This window comes from Lactuca serriola, chromosome 3, assembly GCF_051521515.1.
Source record: "Lactuca serriola cultivar US96UC23 chromosome 3, Lser_US96UC23_V15, whole genome shotgun sequence".
In the NCBI taxonomy this organism is placed as follows: Eukaryota; Viridiplantae; Streptophyta; class Magnoliopsida; order Asterales; family Asteraceae; genus Lactuca; species Lactuca serriola.
In genome coordinates, this window is record NC_136410.1 from 91692498 (window position 1) to 91706523 (window position 14026).

General features: G+C 38.9%; 1 non-coding gene across 1 annotated transcript; it reads left to right on the forward strand.

Moving 5' to 3' along the window:
• Nucleotides 1-13097: 13097 nt before the first annotated feature.
• Nucleotides 13098-13204, forward strand: LOC145096582 (small nucleolar RNA R71). Its single transcript, XR_013703957.1, has one exon. It is a non-coding gene; the product is annotated as a small nucleolar RNA R71 (small nucleolar RNA).
• The last annotated feature ends 822 nt before the right edge of the window (nucleotides 13205-14026 follow it).

Below are 14026 nucleotides of genomic sequence, written 5' to 3' on the forward strand. Positions count from 1 at the left end.
AAACCTTTGCTTTCTATAATTAACAATGCTAACTTGCAACATAATCATCATGCTCCCACTAGCATAATGATTATTATCTTACTAGCATAACACTTATGCTCCCACTAGCTTTGACATGTATCCAGAAATCAACTGGACTTCTAGAAATCAATACTTCATTGACTTTCTTACCAAAGTTCAGATTTTTGATACGAGATTGCTTTGATAAGACATTATCAAAATCATACAGCTTTCCTTAGATAGCTCACATGTTTGTCTAGACCTTTTTCCATTCTCACTAGTTAGTGTGCCGGTTAGCCACACACGCTCCACTAACGACATGAGAATGTAAATATCACAATGACTATCTACTTAAAATCTATTTAGTGAAAGCGTTTCCTCACCATCATTTTCTTGAATCGAAGAGAAACCTTATGACACTTGGATTTTTATGGTGTATTTGTTCCTATCCATGTGAATTTGTTATAACCATAATCACAAGACATGGTTAGTGACAATCCAAACTCATATGGACTAAACTTGTTCAATCTTAATTTCTTGCCACCCGGTAGCACAAGGGCCTACCATTTCTTCCAGGTTGTTTATGCAGACTAATTGAGAACTCTCACAACTCATATGCAAAGCCAACCTTAACTGGAATGGGCACCGAAATGTTAACATGATAGATTACAAACCTCAAGTCGTGGGCTAGTGATTAGCAATAATCTTGATTAGTTCTTGAAACTATCTCAAGATCTTTTAAGATTCCCACTGACCTCTTGACATATAAGATTCTATTTGTCAAGAACCAATCCTTGACAAAACAAATATTCAAGAGTTAGTGTGGATTCTTCTCAAGGAAAAACACTTCACACAATTGGTCTTGGTTGGTCTTTGTTTTATCCGAAACACCACAACTTACCAATCTCAAATGTACAAGAATAGGAAACATCTTACTCTGCATTTGACAAGTGTTTAAAAATTTCTAAAGATCATGTCACCTAAGTTACAATCTTGGAGTATGACTCTAAAATTTTATTTTCGGACGAAGTATGATTTATCTTTTGATTTAACCATTTCCACAATTCACGATTCCTCTCCTTAGCCAACAAATGCACTAAGGTGTCCTTAGAGGATCAATTGTGATATGGTTTTATAATCACTAGGATAATCATAAAAAAAGATACTCAAGTACTCTCCCATCTCTTTGGATTGGAGAAACTTTTATCTTCCTGCCTTATTTGATTCTTCTCATCCGTTCTGCCATACATTGAAACTTTATTAAATCATAACGAATAATCTTATCAACCTTTGTGGTGGACCTGACCAGCACACAACCTAATGTACTCGATCCTTTAGTCCTTCACTTGACTCACATGTACATGTGAACAAGGAATTAGTCTTAATTTCCCAAAGATGAAAATTCTCATTCATCATACAATACAAGTTGCATGATTCCAAGTTTCTATCCAACTGAAACTTGGGTGATGAGAATATTTCCTTGTTTGGTAAATTATGACACTACCACAAATGAAAGAATCAAATCCATTTTCCAATATTGCTATCAATGAAAACATATAAACAACAATTTTTTCCACAAATGCCTTTGTAAGGATACTTAAAATAAATAAAATTAAAACTTTTCTTTTATTTTAAAACTTGCGGAAAAAACTTATCCTTACAATGCAAATACATATGAGAGTTTTTTTGTTGTCTATTCCTAAGCAATATATCATAACTCTTTAGCAGCAGCTCAAAATTCTAATCATCAGACCATGCGATCGAAATCCATTTCTTTACAATCAGAATCAACATACTCTTCTTTTAAGCTTCCTTTGATTCTCCAAAACATCAAAATGCAATTACATTACATCATGTATTAGGAATCTCCAAATAGGAACTTAAGAGAGTTAGATAATGGACTTTACCTGAAGCAAAGTCAAACTTTTTGACTTTTACCATCCTTATAAACTTTCAGGTATATTTGGCAGCTTCACAATCAATGCCCCTTCTTTTGGAAAAAGAAACATATGGACTTTTTGGAAATGGTACACGAGACTATCACAGACATAGCCTTTCTCTTTACCATTGGGTCAAATGACTTGACCATGGCCGATCCCTTTCCATTAGGAAGATAAAGCTTTTTTGGACTTCCAATGTCACCATTGTCAATGTCCAAATAGGTATAGCAAGTATATCTTTCAATCTAATTTGCTTTAACAATGCTCCAAATCATTGCTGATTTAGCAGCATCAAGCAAATAGGTAAGATCACTAAAGGGTCATGTTGTGATCTGTCATCCGGGAGTGAGTGACTTAGAACTTTTCAAGTCTTGAAACTTGTAGGATAGGGAGAACTATTGGAGGTGGTGGAGGAAGTGAAGTATGATTTCCAGTCCCATCAATGCACAACAAAGGGATTAATCTTTCACCTTGATTGCCATTTGGGATATCATCTTCATTGGGAAGCTTGTTCCTAAAGATTTGGGAAGACCATAATTGTCTAAGCTAGACATCTATAATGGGAGAAATTCAAGTTAGTTAATTTAAAGTCCTCAATATAACACCCAATATGAGATATTAAGGCTAGGACCCAACAACCTATTTATAACTCGAAGAGGGATGTCGTAATTCAAACTATAAAATATTTGAAGGTAGGTAAATGACGAGTTACCAATTTCCACCATGAAAAACGAAAGATAATTAAGTTTTAATTGGATTTGAAACTCCTAGATCTTTTGAGATACATTGAACTTTCAATGACATGTTTGAATCTCAATTGTGCCTTCTCAAGTTTGTGACTGGGATGTCGAGGATCAAAAACAAGGTGTGAATAACCATGCAAATATACTTGGCACCCTTAATATTTATCACCTAATTGATGTGCCGGTAACCCACACACGCTCCACCGATCTATGATAAACTTAAGTTACCCTTTGCCACACTTGGTTAGTCCCAGGTTAGTGTGCCGGTTACCCACACACGCTCCACTAACGAATTAACAAGGGCGCAAAGTGCAATTTCATGGGTTAGCACCATTTCACATTTTCCTAAGTAACTAAGATTGGGAATTTATAAGTGTTTAGTTACTTAGTATTTATCATTATACTTTTAATGAAGGGAGAGTTGTAGTCCTTATCCTACCCGTTCGGCTAACGACCCTCCACCAGTCAAGGAAGCGATGGGTGAGAATGGACACCTATTAAACTGCCATTTTATAGGTGTGACATCCCCATAATCATGGCCAGAAAAGACCGGTTTAATTTATGCTTTTAAAATAATCTCATTGTAATCCTTTGATTAAAAGAGTTGCGGAATTTGTTCCCAAAACAGAATATGATAAAATAAAATTTTACCAAAGAATTTCTTAAAGAAATGTATTTTCATTATATAACAAAAACTCGGGATGTCATGTTCCGATAAACAGACCAAAAGCATTAAGGTTTCAATACATACCTTACAACAGTTATTTACAACAACAGCTCTATAATCTCAAAATAAAATATCCTGACAAATCATCCAACTTATGCTCTGGCGCCACTACCTGTAATACAAAGAAAACTGAGTGGGTCAGGCTTGGGAGCCTGGTGAGCATATAGGGTTTTCAACCCACAATAAATAATTATTTTAATTTCATCAACCAACAATAACCTAATTACCCATTCCCGTTATTCTCACTTTTCGTCCCTAAACACCTTTCGCAAGGGACCTAGTCTAAGAATATTTTATCAGGGTGATAACACATGCTTCGGGGGTTTCCCAACAATATATGTCAAATAAGGCAACCATGAAGGGAATGGAGTATACAATTGAACACTAAATTCACAAACACCTATAGGTGGCGAGCCTGCTAGCGTTCCACATGACTGTCTAGAAAAGTCTGTGGTCATCATCTAAACTCCACTAGATGACTAAATCAGAAACGACGAGATCTCTCATCATTTTTATCATACAACAACTTAATTCATCTATCCATGTTATACCCAACATATTTGTAGATAATATATATATATATATATATATATATATACATTTTAAATCATTATAAATATGTATAAAACATTCATTCAACATCATCTCAGTTAAATAAACAACACAACTACACATAACACGTATTTTTATAAAGAATAGTCGTAATTATGTGATAGATGAAAGGAACATATACTCACTTCATATAAACAACATTATATAAACACATATCATGTATTTCATAGTAAATACTTCGTATTTATGTATTAGAAGAAAGTAACTACACATGCACTTGTTTAGATGATGATCGGACAACGCCTTGTCTCTTAAAATAATCTTTTGCGATGAAATCGGGATGTTTTCTCCAAAACCGGCCTTCACGCGGGCAGAGCTTCAGCTCGGGAATTTTACTTCTCGGGATCTTCGGGGCTTCGGGACTCCCTTCGGGGATCGATATTAATATCGGGGCTTCGGGATATTTCTTGCACAAAAGTCGAGGCAAAACCAGAGAGAGAGGAGAAAATGAGCAAAAAGGTCGGCTGCCCTCGCATCCTATTTATAGAGGCTGAGCCTCACACGTATGCTGGGCGTACTAAGGCAGTATGCGGGGCGTACTCCGGAAATCGTCACAACTTACGTATTCGGAGCACTCGAGTCCGAGGCGGTTCATGCACCGGGGTACGCTGGGCTTACTCAACTACGCTGGGCGTAGTTCGGATCAAATCAATGACTCCTTTGGATATCTTATCTGAAAAAAAGTTAAATAAATAAATTTTAATTATTTAAAAACTTCATAAATTCATATCTTCCTCATATGAACTCCGTTTTTGATGTTCTTTATATCCACGAGTAGGTGAGACTATGCTTTAAAACTTTCATTTAGACTCGGTTGGCTGATTTTGAATTTATTTTTATTATTTATTTTTAGTAGGTCGGGACAGGAAAACTCCGTTATAAATTCATAACTTCTTCATCCGACGTCCGTTTTCGTCTGTCTTTTCACCGTTGGACTACTATCGACGAGATCTTCGATTCTCGTTTATATTGTTTCGGCTAGAAATCACTCGATCTCAAAATCAAACTTCGGGCTGCATACTGCTAAGCTGAAACTTAGTAAAATCATAACTTCCTCCTATGAAGTCAGATGTAGCCGTTCTTTTTATGCATGCTCTCGGTTTAACGAAATCTACAACATTCATTTAGATTATTAAGGCTAAATATCGATCCATCTTAAATTCACATTTTACGTCATTTAGCGTCGTGCCGGTTCTGTTGCGAAACTTCGACAGATGATAACTTTTTCGTTATAACTCGGATTTCGGCATTCTTTATATCTCTGGAATCCGTGTTTCGACCACTACAACTTTATGTAAAGATATAGGGTTTATGTCACACTTTAATTTTGACGCTTATTTTATCCTTTATTTAATTATATCTCTATAAACAATTAAATAAGCACATAATTCACATAATACTCAAATAATTCATCTTTATTACTTCAAAAAGAGTTACAAAGGTTAACCTAGATTATTACATCAACATTAATGTCTAGCCTGGAAACGCGGGCATTACAATTCTCTCCCCCTTAGGATGATTTCGTCCCTAGAATCACACATCAACAAACAAATGTGGATAGCGACTCAACATGTCACTCTCCGTTTCCCAGGTGATATTTGGCCCATTCATATGTTTCCAACGGACAAAAACCAATTCAACCATCTTGTGTCGTAACTTCTTAGTCTTTCGGTCAACGATTGCCTTTGGTTCTTCAATTAACCTCTTGTTTTCAACCAAAATTAATTCAGAAATCAGAATTATGTCGGGAACTTCTCCCGTGAATTTCCTCAGATAACACACATGGAAAGTATTATGAATACCATTCAGTTCTTCTGGTAATTCTAGCTTGTAAGCTTGGTTCCCAATTCTCTGAAGAACTTTAAACGGTCCAATAAACCCTGGACTCAACTTTCCCCTTTTACCAAATCTTATAAGTCCCTTCCATGGCGAGACTTTAAGTAAAACCGAATCCCCAACTTCAAAAGTCATCGGTCTTCGCTTCTTGTCAACATAGCTCTTTTGACGATCCTGAGCGGCTAACATTCTTTCCCTGAATTTTTTCAGCTTTTCAACGGTTTGATGGACCATCTATGGTCCCATAAACTACTTTTCCCCAGCCTCAAGCCAACAAGATGGTGTACGACACTTCTGTTCGTACAAAGCTTGATAAGGTGCCATCTTTATTCTCGAGTGGAAACTATTGTTGTAGGAAAATTCTACCAAATGTAAATGTCCATCCCAGTTTCCTAGGAGTTCCAGGGTACATGCTCTCAGCATATCTTCAAGTGTTTGTATCGTTCTTTCGCTCTGACCATCTGTCTGTGGATGGTAAGTTGTACTTAAACACAACTTGGTATCCATTTCCTCTTGTAGACTTTTCCAAAACCCTGAGGTTAAACAGCTGTCACGATCCGATACAATCGTTAACCGAACACCGTGAAGCCTCACAATTTCCTTTACGTAAGAATTCGCAAGCTTGTCCATATACCATTTCTCATTGGCTGCTATGAAGTGCGCACTCTTAGTGAAGCGATCACTGAAGTGCACAAAAGTACCCACTAATTTTAATATTTACAACCTAACAAACTTAACTATCTATGCACTTATAGGCAGTGTACCTAGTCAGATTACAGTATAGCTTAGGTAAGTCGGGTGTCGATCACAGGGAACGATGTTCTAATTAATTTACTTATTATTAAATTAACCTAATTTATTTAACAAGTTTAATAAGGGGTTTTATCTGGTTTTACAAGATCAGATGAACTTAAATCAAATTCAATAAATAAAAACACACTCTTGTTTAGTTTGAATCCACTTCTCCCTTATGGCTAGCTAACGATTACGGATTATTAAGTTGGTTTTTAGTTATATTAGTAATTTAGTTCTATCTTACCAATACTTAACTAATTCATGTCAAACCATGTATGTTCACACATAATTAAACACAGAACTAATTATAGATATAAATATGCTATGTAAGATTTGTTGTGTTAACGCAATTATGATCACAATTCACGGTCTCTAGCACAGCTAAACTTTATTTATTCTAATCATTAACTAAGATTGGTCAATCCTAGCTCTAACAATTCAATGTTCACTAAATTATTAGGTAAACAGGTTCATCCAGTTTAATGGTCACTAAGCTACACAGAACATGCAATTAAGCAATTAGATAACAAATTTTAACATGCTAGGTTATACAAAATCAAACACAAGCAAATTGTTACCAACTAAGCTCAATCCATAATCATATAACTATTCATAAGTTTAAAGCTTCATCTAGCTAAACAAGAGTAGCTAGATTCAGCTGCTCATCATAGTAATTAAACTAACACAGCTAAAACTAATAAAAGACATGTTCTAAAAATAAACCTTTACTTCTTTTGGTGTTGAAAACCCTCTTCCAGAACCTTTCTTTCGTTCTTATTCGTCTCCTGGAACTCTTTTTCTTCTGCCAAAAGTCTCCCTTTTCGTAATAATCAGGAGAACTTATATAATCCTTAAAAACTCGCGCCACGTCGTGGCCAGGTTGCGCCACGTCGTGGGCTTCAAGCAATCCGTATCCTTCAAGGAAATCCTCCGCGTCGCGATGTTTATCTTCTAGAACACCCGTGCCACGTCGTGGGCGTCATCGCCACGTCGTGAATTAAGCTCTTATCGTGAATTTATTATTTTCTTGTCTTCCAAGCCTCCCATGTTCCCCATTTTGTCACCTTTGGTCCCTTTCTTCGAAAATCCTTTGTATTGACTGAAAATAACAATTTAAACTCATAAGTATCATTATTCTAAACATATTATCGATTTATTAATAAAAATGTACTTAAATACTGCCTAAAAATAAGTATAAATATGGCAATATCAAAATACCCCACACTTAGGCTTTGCTTGCCCTCAAGCAAATTTAAACTTAATTCTTAATTACTAAAACTACACAGAACAATCCGTCTCTAGTTCAGCCATTATGCCAAAACCTCAACGCATGCATTTGTGTCTAAAATTCTCCTAAAGTACCCCCCATACTTTAAATACTCACAATCTTCATAAACACTCGCCCACGTTTTCCGAACAATGCTCATTTTATGCAACCCTCCGAATCCATCCTCAGAAAACCTCCTAACCTCAAGGTATTTTTAGTTGAGCAACCTAAGCATACATAAACTAGAATTACAATTTTTCGATACCACTATGGAGCTCTTTGGAATTCTTCACTTCCTTGATAATTTGATCTTTGATCTCTTTGAATTCACCACCTTTGTTGATTTGATTTCTGGTATCTTCAACTTTTTAAATTTCTTGAGAATTTTGATCTTTTGATCTTCACTTTATTTGCTCCAAAATTCTTCACACTTTTCTTTCTGTAATTCTTTCTCTTTTTTTTTTTAACATGTACCTCTCTTTTTTCACTCAAAACCTACATGCTTAAGCAGAGGCGCTCAACCTCAACCTTTATTGGTTAATGATAATAATTTCCCTGGATACATTTCAGGTTTAGGCTGCTAAACATATTGCATCCCTCAAACCAAGCGGGGTTGTGTTTTTGTTCCATGATTTCACTAAAATAAGGGAGGCCACAAATGCACTATAACGTGTATTGGCTCAACTAAACATTTGAACTTTCATCGGATCATCCCGCATAATACTAGCAATTTACTTTTTCTACCCCTACCCCACACTTATTTCATACAATGCCCTCATTGTATGTATAAAAACAAATCAAAATTAAAGAAAAGGGAGAAAAAGGAACAGACTCCCCTGGGATAGTGGCGTGAGCATCTCCAAAAGCGTGGACAATGTGCAATTGGACTTCCAAAAATAGAAACTCGGTGTAGAACGGGTTGAATACGTAAATAAACCACGAACCGGACTCGAAACTTCAATTCGTCAAAGTGGGTATTTGTAAGGAAAAATGTGGCAATGATAAACTGGATCACGTCGTGGCATATATCTGGACACGTCGTGATATGGGTTGAAACCGCGAACACCAAAAAGCTAAACTACTACAAACTACAAGAGCGCCACGACGTGGCACAAGGAGTCCACGTCGTGGAAACTGGGCATCAGCAGAAAATGACTTGTTTGCTTTATTTACTCTAGCAGCTTTGACCAATGGCTAACTGGTTTCCTACGCTTCTATGCAAATATATTTCCCAACTATAACCTCTCTCCTAATAGACCGAAAGTTAACCTTCTATGCTCCTTAGAGTCGTGAGTCGGTGGGCACTCCCTGCACATACTGCAAAGCAGCACGCTCTCGTTCGACCTTACCTCTAGCCGGCACATTCCGACGCCTCGGCCTGGCTGGTGGCTGCTGTCCCGGCTGCACCTCCTCCTGCTCATCATCGATCGGTGGTATAACAAAACGACCCCCGATATTGACCACCGCTCGCATCACACCCAAGACTTGAATGGTCAAGTCTGTGTCCGGGAATCGAGTAAGATTCCTCACAAAGTCATGGGTCAAAATATGATATGACCTAGCCAGGCGAGTAACCAAATGCCCCCCAGTAATCAGGCTCCCAGGCCTAGAATTGGCCGCTTTCTTCCCCATAAACCTCGCCAACATATAAGGCAAATCACAGCAAACCCCCGGGGTAATAAATGTCCATAAATAAAATAGATTATGGATGGGGACCTTATCACCATGATGCTTGTGATTGATTGAAAACGTGATAAGGCGGTGCAAAAATCGGAAAACAGGATTCCGAATTTGTGACTCACTCGAGTCACGAGTGTTGTACTCATGGTTAGAAATGCCCCGCCAAAACTGCACATCCAAAGTACCCGGAGCAAAATCCCGCACACATCCAAGCAAGAAAGGGATAAAAAACGGAGATTGCGTCTCCACTTCCGTATAGAGCCCCATACGCCAAGTAAACTCCCGAAGACTACACTCACGATATACACCACCCAAATGAAACACAAGTGCCCTATTGTAGGTGACATCAAGGGTGCGCTCTTCGAAACATACGGTAGAGAAAAATTCTACCGACAATTCCCGGTACACGGGTTCTTGAATGGCAAATAAATTCCTCCACCCGTGACAAGTGAACGAAAATTGATCTCCAACATAAGTCTTTGACCAATAACGCTCCAGCTCCACTACCATTCCCACTCTACCAAGCCATCCCAAATCAATAATTGGGGCTATTGCAAACTCCCTATTGTATAACCATCCAAGCCGATTCTCGTAGGTTGTTAGCAATGGTCGGGGAATGTTTTGAGGAAACTGGTATAGTGGATGTATGCTTGCTACATCTATCGGGTCCTCTTCCTGCTGAACAGCTCGTCGTGGTCCCATTTCTGCAAACAAAAGCAAAGCAAAGCAGCAAATAACACATTAAAACATATAAACTTTGTCTGCCAGAAGTCACGACGTGGCCAGGCTGCGCCACGTCATGGGTCGCGTCGAACCCAGAATCTGAACTGGTCTTTTTTTCAAGCGATTTCCACAAAAATAATGCTTGGGGTTTGTTCCTATGGACGTTTAAATAACATGCAATCTAAAACCAGCCACTAGATTCAACCAATTTCGTGAATCATTCAAACCCTAATCACGAAAACTTGAAATTGGAAGAAATAACTGCAAAATAATGAGTAAAACACATACCAAATGGAGTAATTAGCAAGATCTTGCAAGGAAATTGGAAGTATAATAAGAAATTGGTTGTGGGGTTGTGATGTTCCCGTGAGTGCGGCAGTCTCCAAGTGAGGGATAAGGTTTCTCGGTCAAAGGGTTTTAAGCAATTGGTCCCCCCTGATTTTTAAAGGCCACGATGTGGCGGGCTATGCCCACGTCGTGGACCTTAAATTTCTTAAGATTGCGCATTCTATTTTAACCCACGACGTGGCTGGGCTATGCCCACGTCGTGGAAACTGTCAGATGCCAAATTTTAATAATATTCATCATATTAACTAATTTTTTTGCATATCATTCATTATTTAAAGTTCCCTACAGCTATTTCTCTACTTATTACCAGTTTTCAGATGATGAATTGATGTATTTCCTAATTAAAAATAAAGAAAAGAAATTGCAAACCAAACTCGGGTTGCCTCCCGAGAAGCGCTTCTTTTTCTTGGAGTCTTGAGCTGGACTTCGTGCCTTCTACGTTGACTCTTCGGAAGAGTCTACCACCAGGATCTTTTGTTCCTTGAACTGCCGTTTATAAGCTTGAACTCTCCTTTTATACGCTTTTTTTGAATTTTTCCTTTTTAGCTTTTCCATCTTCTTCATGCTTGCGTTTTGTGCCCTTTGTTTGTTCCTTGCACTCCATAGCATTCTTCTCTTCTTTCACCACCGGCCTTGTTACTTTTGAAGTGACTTCCTCTTCATCACTTGTCATTTCCTCGTCCTCTTTGCTCACCCAAGAAGGCGGGTTCTTGTAAGCTATGACTTCAATCAAATACGGAACAGATGCCCTTGGTTTTGTCCTCTTGTCTTGATGAACTGGCTTTATCTCTTCTTCCATAAGCTTTTCCAACTCTTCTAGTTCATTCTCCTCATTAATCGTGAACACCTCTTCTTTATCTTCTTGAAAGTCATCTCTTATCCCGAAGACTTCTTGTTCATCCCTAACCCTCAAAGTGAGCTTGGACTCGCGGATATCAACAAGGGCACCAGCAGTGTTAAGCAATGGCCGACCAAGGATTATCGGAACATCCGTGTCTTCTTTCATGTCCAAGACTACAAAGTATATTGGAAAAACAAATTTTCCAATTTTCACCAAAATATCCTCTACTATGCCTCGGGGTTGTGTCACCGAACGGTTCGCCATGTGAATCTTCATTTTTGTAGCCTTCATCTTCTGAATCTCCAATTTTTGATAAAATGAAAAAGGCATTAGATTAATGCTAGCCCCGGAATCGGCTAAAGCATTAAACTTCATTTTATTCCCAAACTCGCATGGAAGAGTGAGGCGTCCAGGATCCCCCATCTTTTCTGGTGTTTCTCCCAACACAGCTTTTGAAGTTTGTTCACTTAGAATCACTGTAGAATGCTTCTTTAATTGTCTTCGCGTATCTATCAAGTCTTGCAGTAATTTCTGGTTCTCAGGAGCTTTGGATAAGGACTCAACAAAGGGAGTATTCATTGGAATCCCTTTCACATGCTTCACAAACTCTAAATGCTCCTTCTCCAGTTGACTAAGTGTTGTGCGGGTGGGAAATGGCATAGGTGGATGATAATCTGGAATAGCCTCAAAAGGTTTTTGCTCAGAATTGCGCCACGTCGTGGCCAGAGGCATGCCACGTCGTGGCGAGCCTGGTTCAGCATTTTCTCCATTTTCGATCCTTGATTTCTTGGGCTGCTGCGGTTCTTCTTCCAACGCCTCAAGGAACTCAGATATTGCATCTTCTTCAGTATCGATGGCCATTACGTGAGATTGGGCTTTTACTTCGGGATTCTTCGGGGACAATTTTTCATGAAATAAAGTGGCTAGTTGACCAAATTGTACTTCAAGGTTATGGATGGAGGCTTGCTGGTTCTTTATCAATGTTTGTTGTTCCATGATAGCGGAATCCGTGGCATCATGTCTCTTTTCCGAAGCCTCCATAAACTTCATCAAAATGGTCTCTAGGTCGGGTTTCTTCTCGATTGGTGGCTGCTCCTTTTGGTAAAAACCTCGACCTATCTGCCTATACTTCTCTTCTTTTTGCTTCTTTTACTCTTCATATGGCAGCCACTCCTTTTTCGGTTTCCTCCAGTCGTCATCAAACTTATCCCCACTAGAGTAGCACATTTGAGCTTTTATGTTCCCAAACTCATCCATATTGCAGTCCTTGGTCAAGTGTGGACCACTGCATCGCTCGCACCCCACTCTTATGGCATGTATCGACTGGTCCATTTGTGTTATCCGACGATCCATGTTATTTAGCATGGCCATGACAGCTGCAATTTCTTCAGTTTGGGCCCCTCCACCGCCTTTACTTCCGTCTTGCCTCAGGTTATGGTATTCGCGGGAGTGTTTTGCGAATTCTTCAATTAGCTCCTTGACCTCCCTTGGATTTTTCTTTGTCAACGGTCCTTGATAATCAAGGAGTTGTCTTGTCATCACATTGACCCCATCATAAAAGATTGACATCTCTTGCTGCACATTTAGGTCATGTTGAGGGCAATTTCTGAGTAAGCCCTTGTACCGCTCCCATGCTTCATATAGTGACTCCCCCGGTTGTTGCTCAAAGTTGGCTATCGCCTTCTTGAGTTTGGCTATCTTGGATGGCAGGCAGAACTGGTCCAGGAATTGCTCACGCATTTGAGCCCAAGTGGTGATTGTACCCGGTGGGAGTGCTTTTAACCACTCTTTAGCAGCTCCTTTGAAAGTGATGGGAAGCATCCTAAGCAAGACTGTATTTCTGGTGACATTTGGGACATTGAAGTAATCCGCAATGTCGTTGACTTCGTCTAGATGCTTAAAAGCATCCTCATGATCCTTCCCGAAAAATGGGATGTCCTTCAGTGCTGTCAATATGTGTCCCTTCAGCTCAAATGTGGCAGTGGCAGGAATTGGGGGTTGGACTAAACCAGGACCCATATCTTCTTGGATCCGCTTCTTGTATGCTCCCATGGACATTTCTTCAATTGCTGCCATCTCGTTCCTTGGCTCGTTCTCGGGTTCACTTGTGTGTTCTTCAAATTCTGGCTCGGTATCGTATTCGGACTCGGTTTGCACGGGTGTATGATCCAAATGCTCAATATTGCTCTTGTGCTTTGCTGATGTTCTTTCCCGACTTCCTAGAGAAGGCTGACTTTAATTCTTGCAAGGGCGTCTTTTTCTTGTGAAGTGCAGACTCGGGGTCTTCCAGTGGTGGCACCAAGTGTGTGTTTGAGCTTCTGGTCATGAACTCCTGCAACTTGCTAAACTAAAACGTAAAACTGAACTAAAATAAGAAAAACTAACTACAAACTAAAATTTTAAAATTTTTTTTCTGTCCACGTCGTGGCAAGTATGTGGCCACGTCGTGGACTCTGTGATTAACATAAAATTTTTTTATTTTGCTGAAAAATTAACTTCTTGTGGCTTTGACTC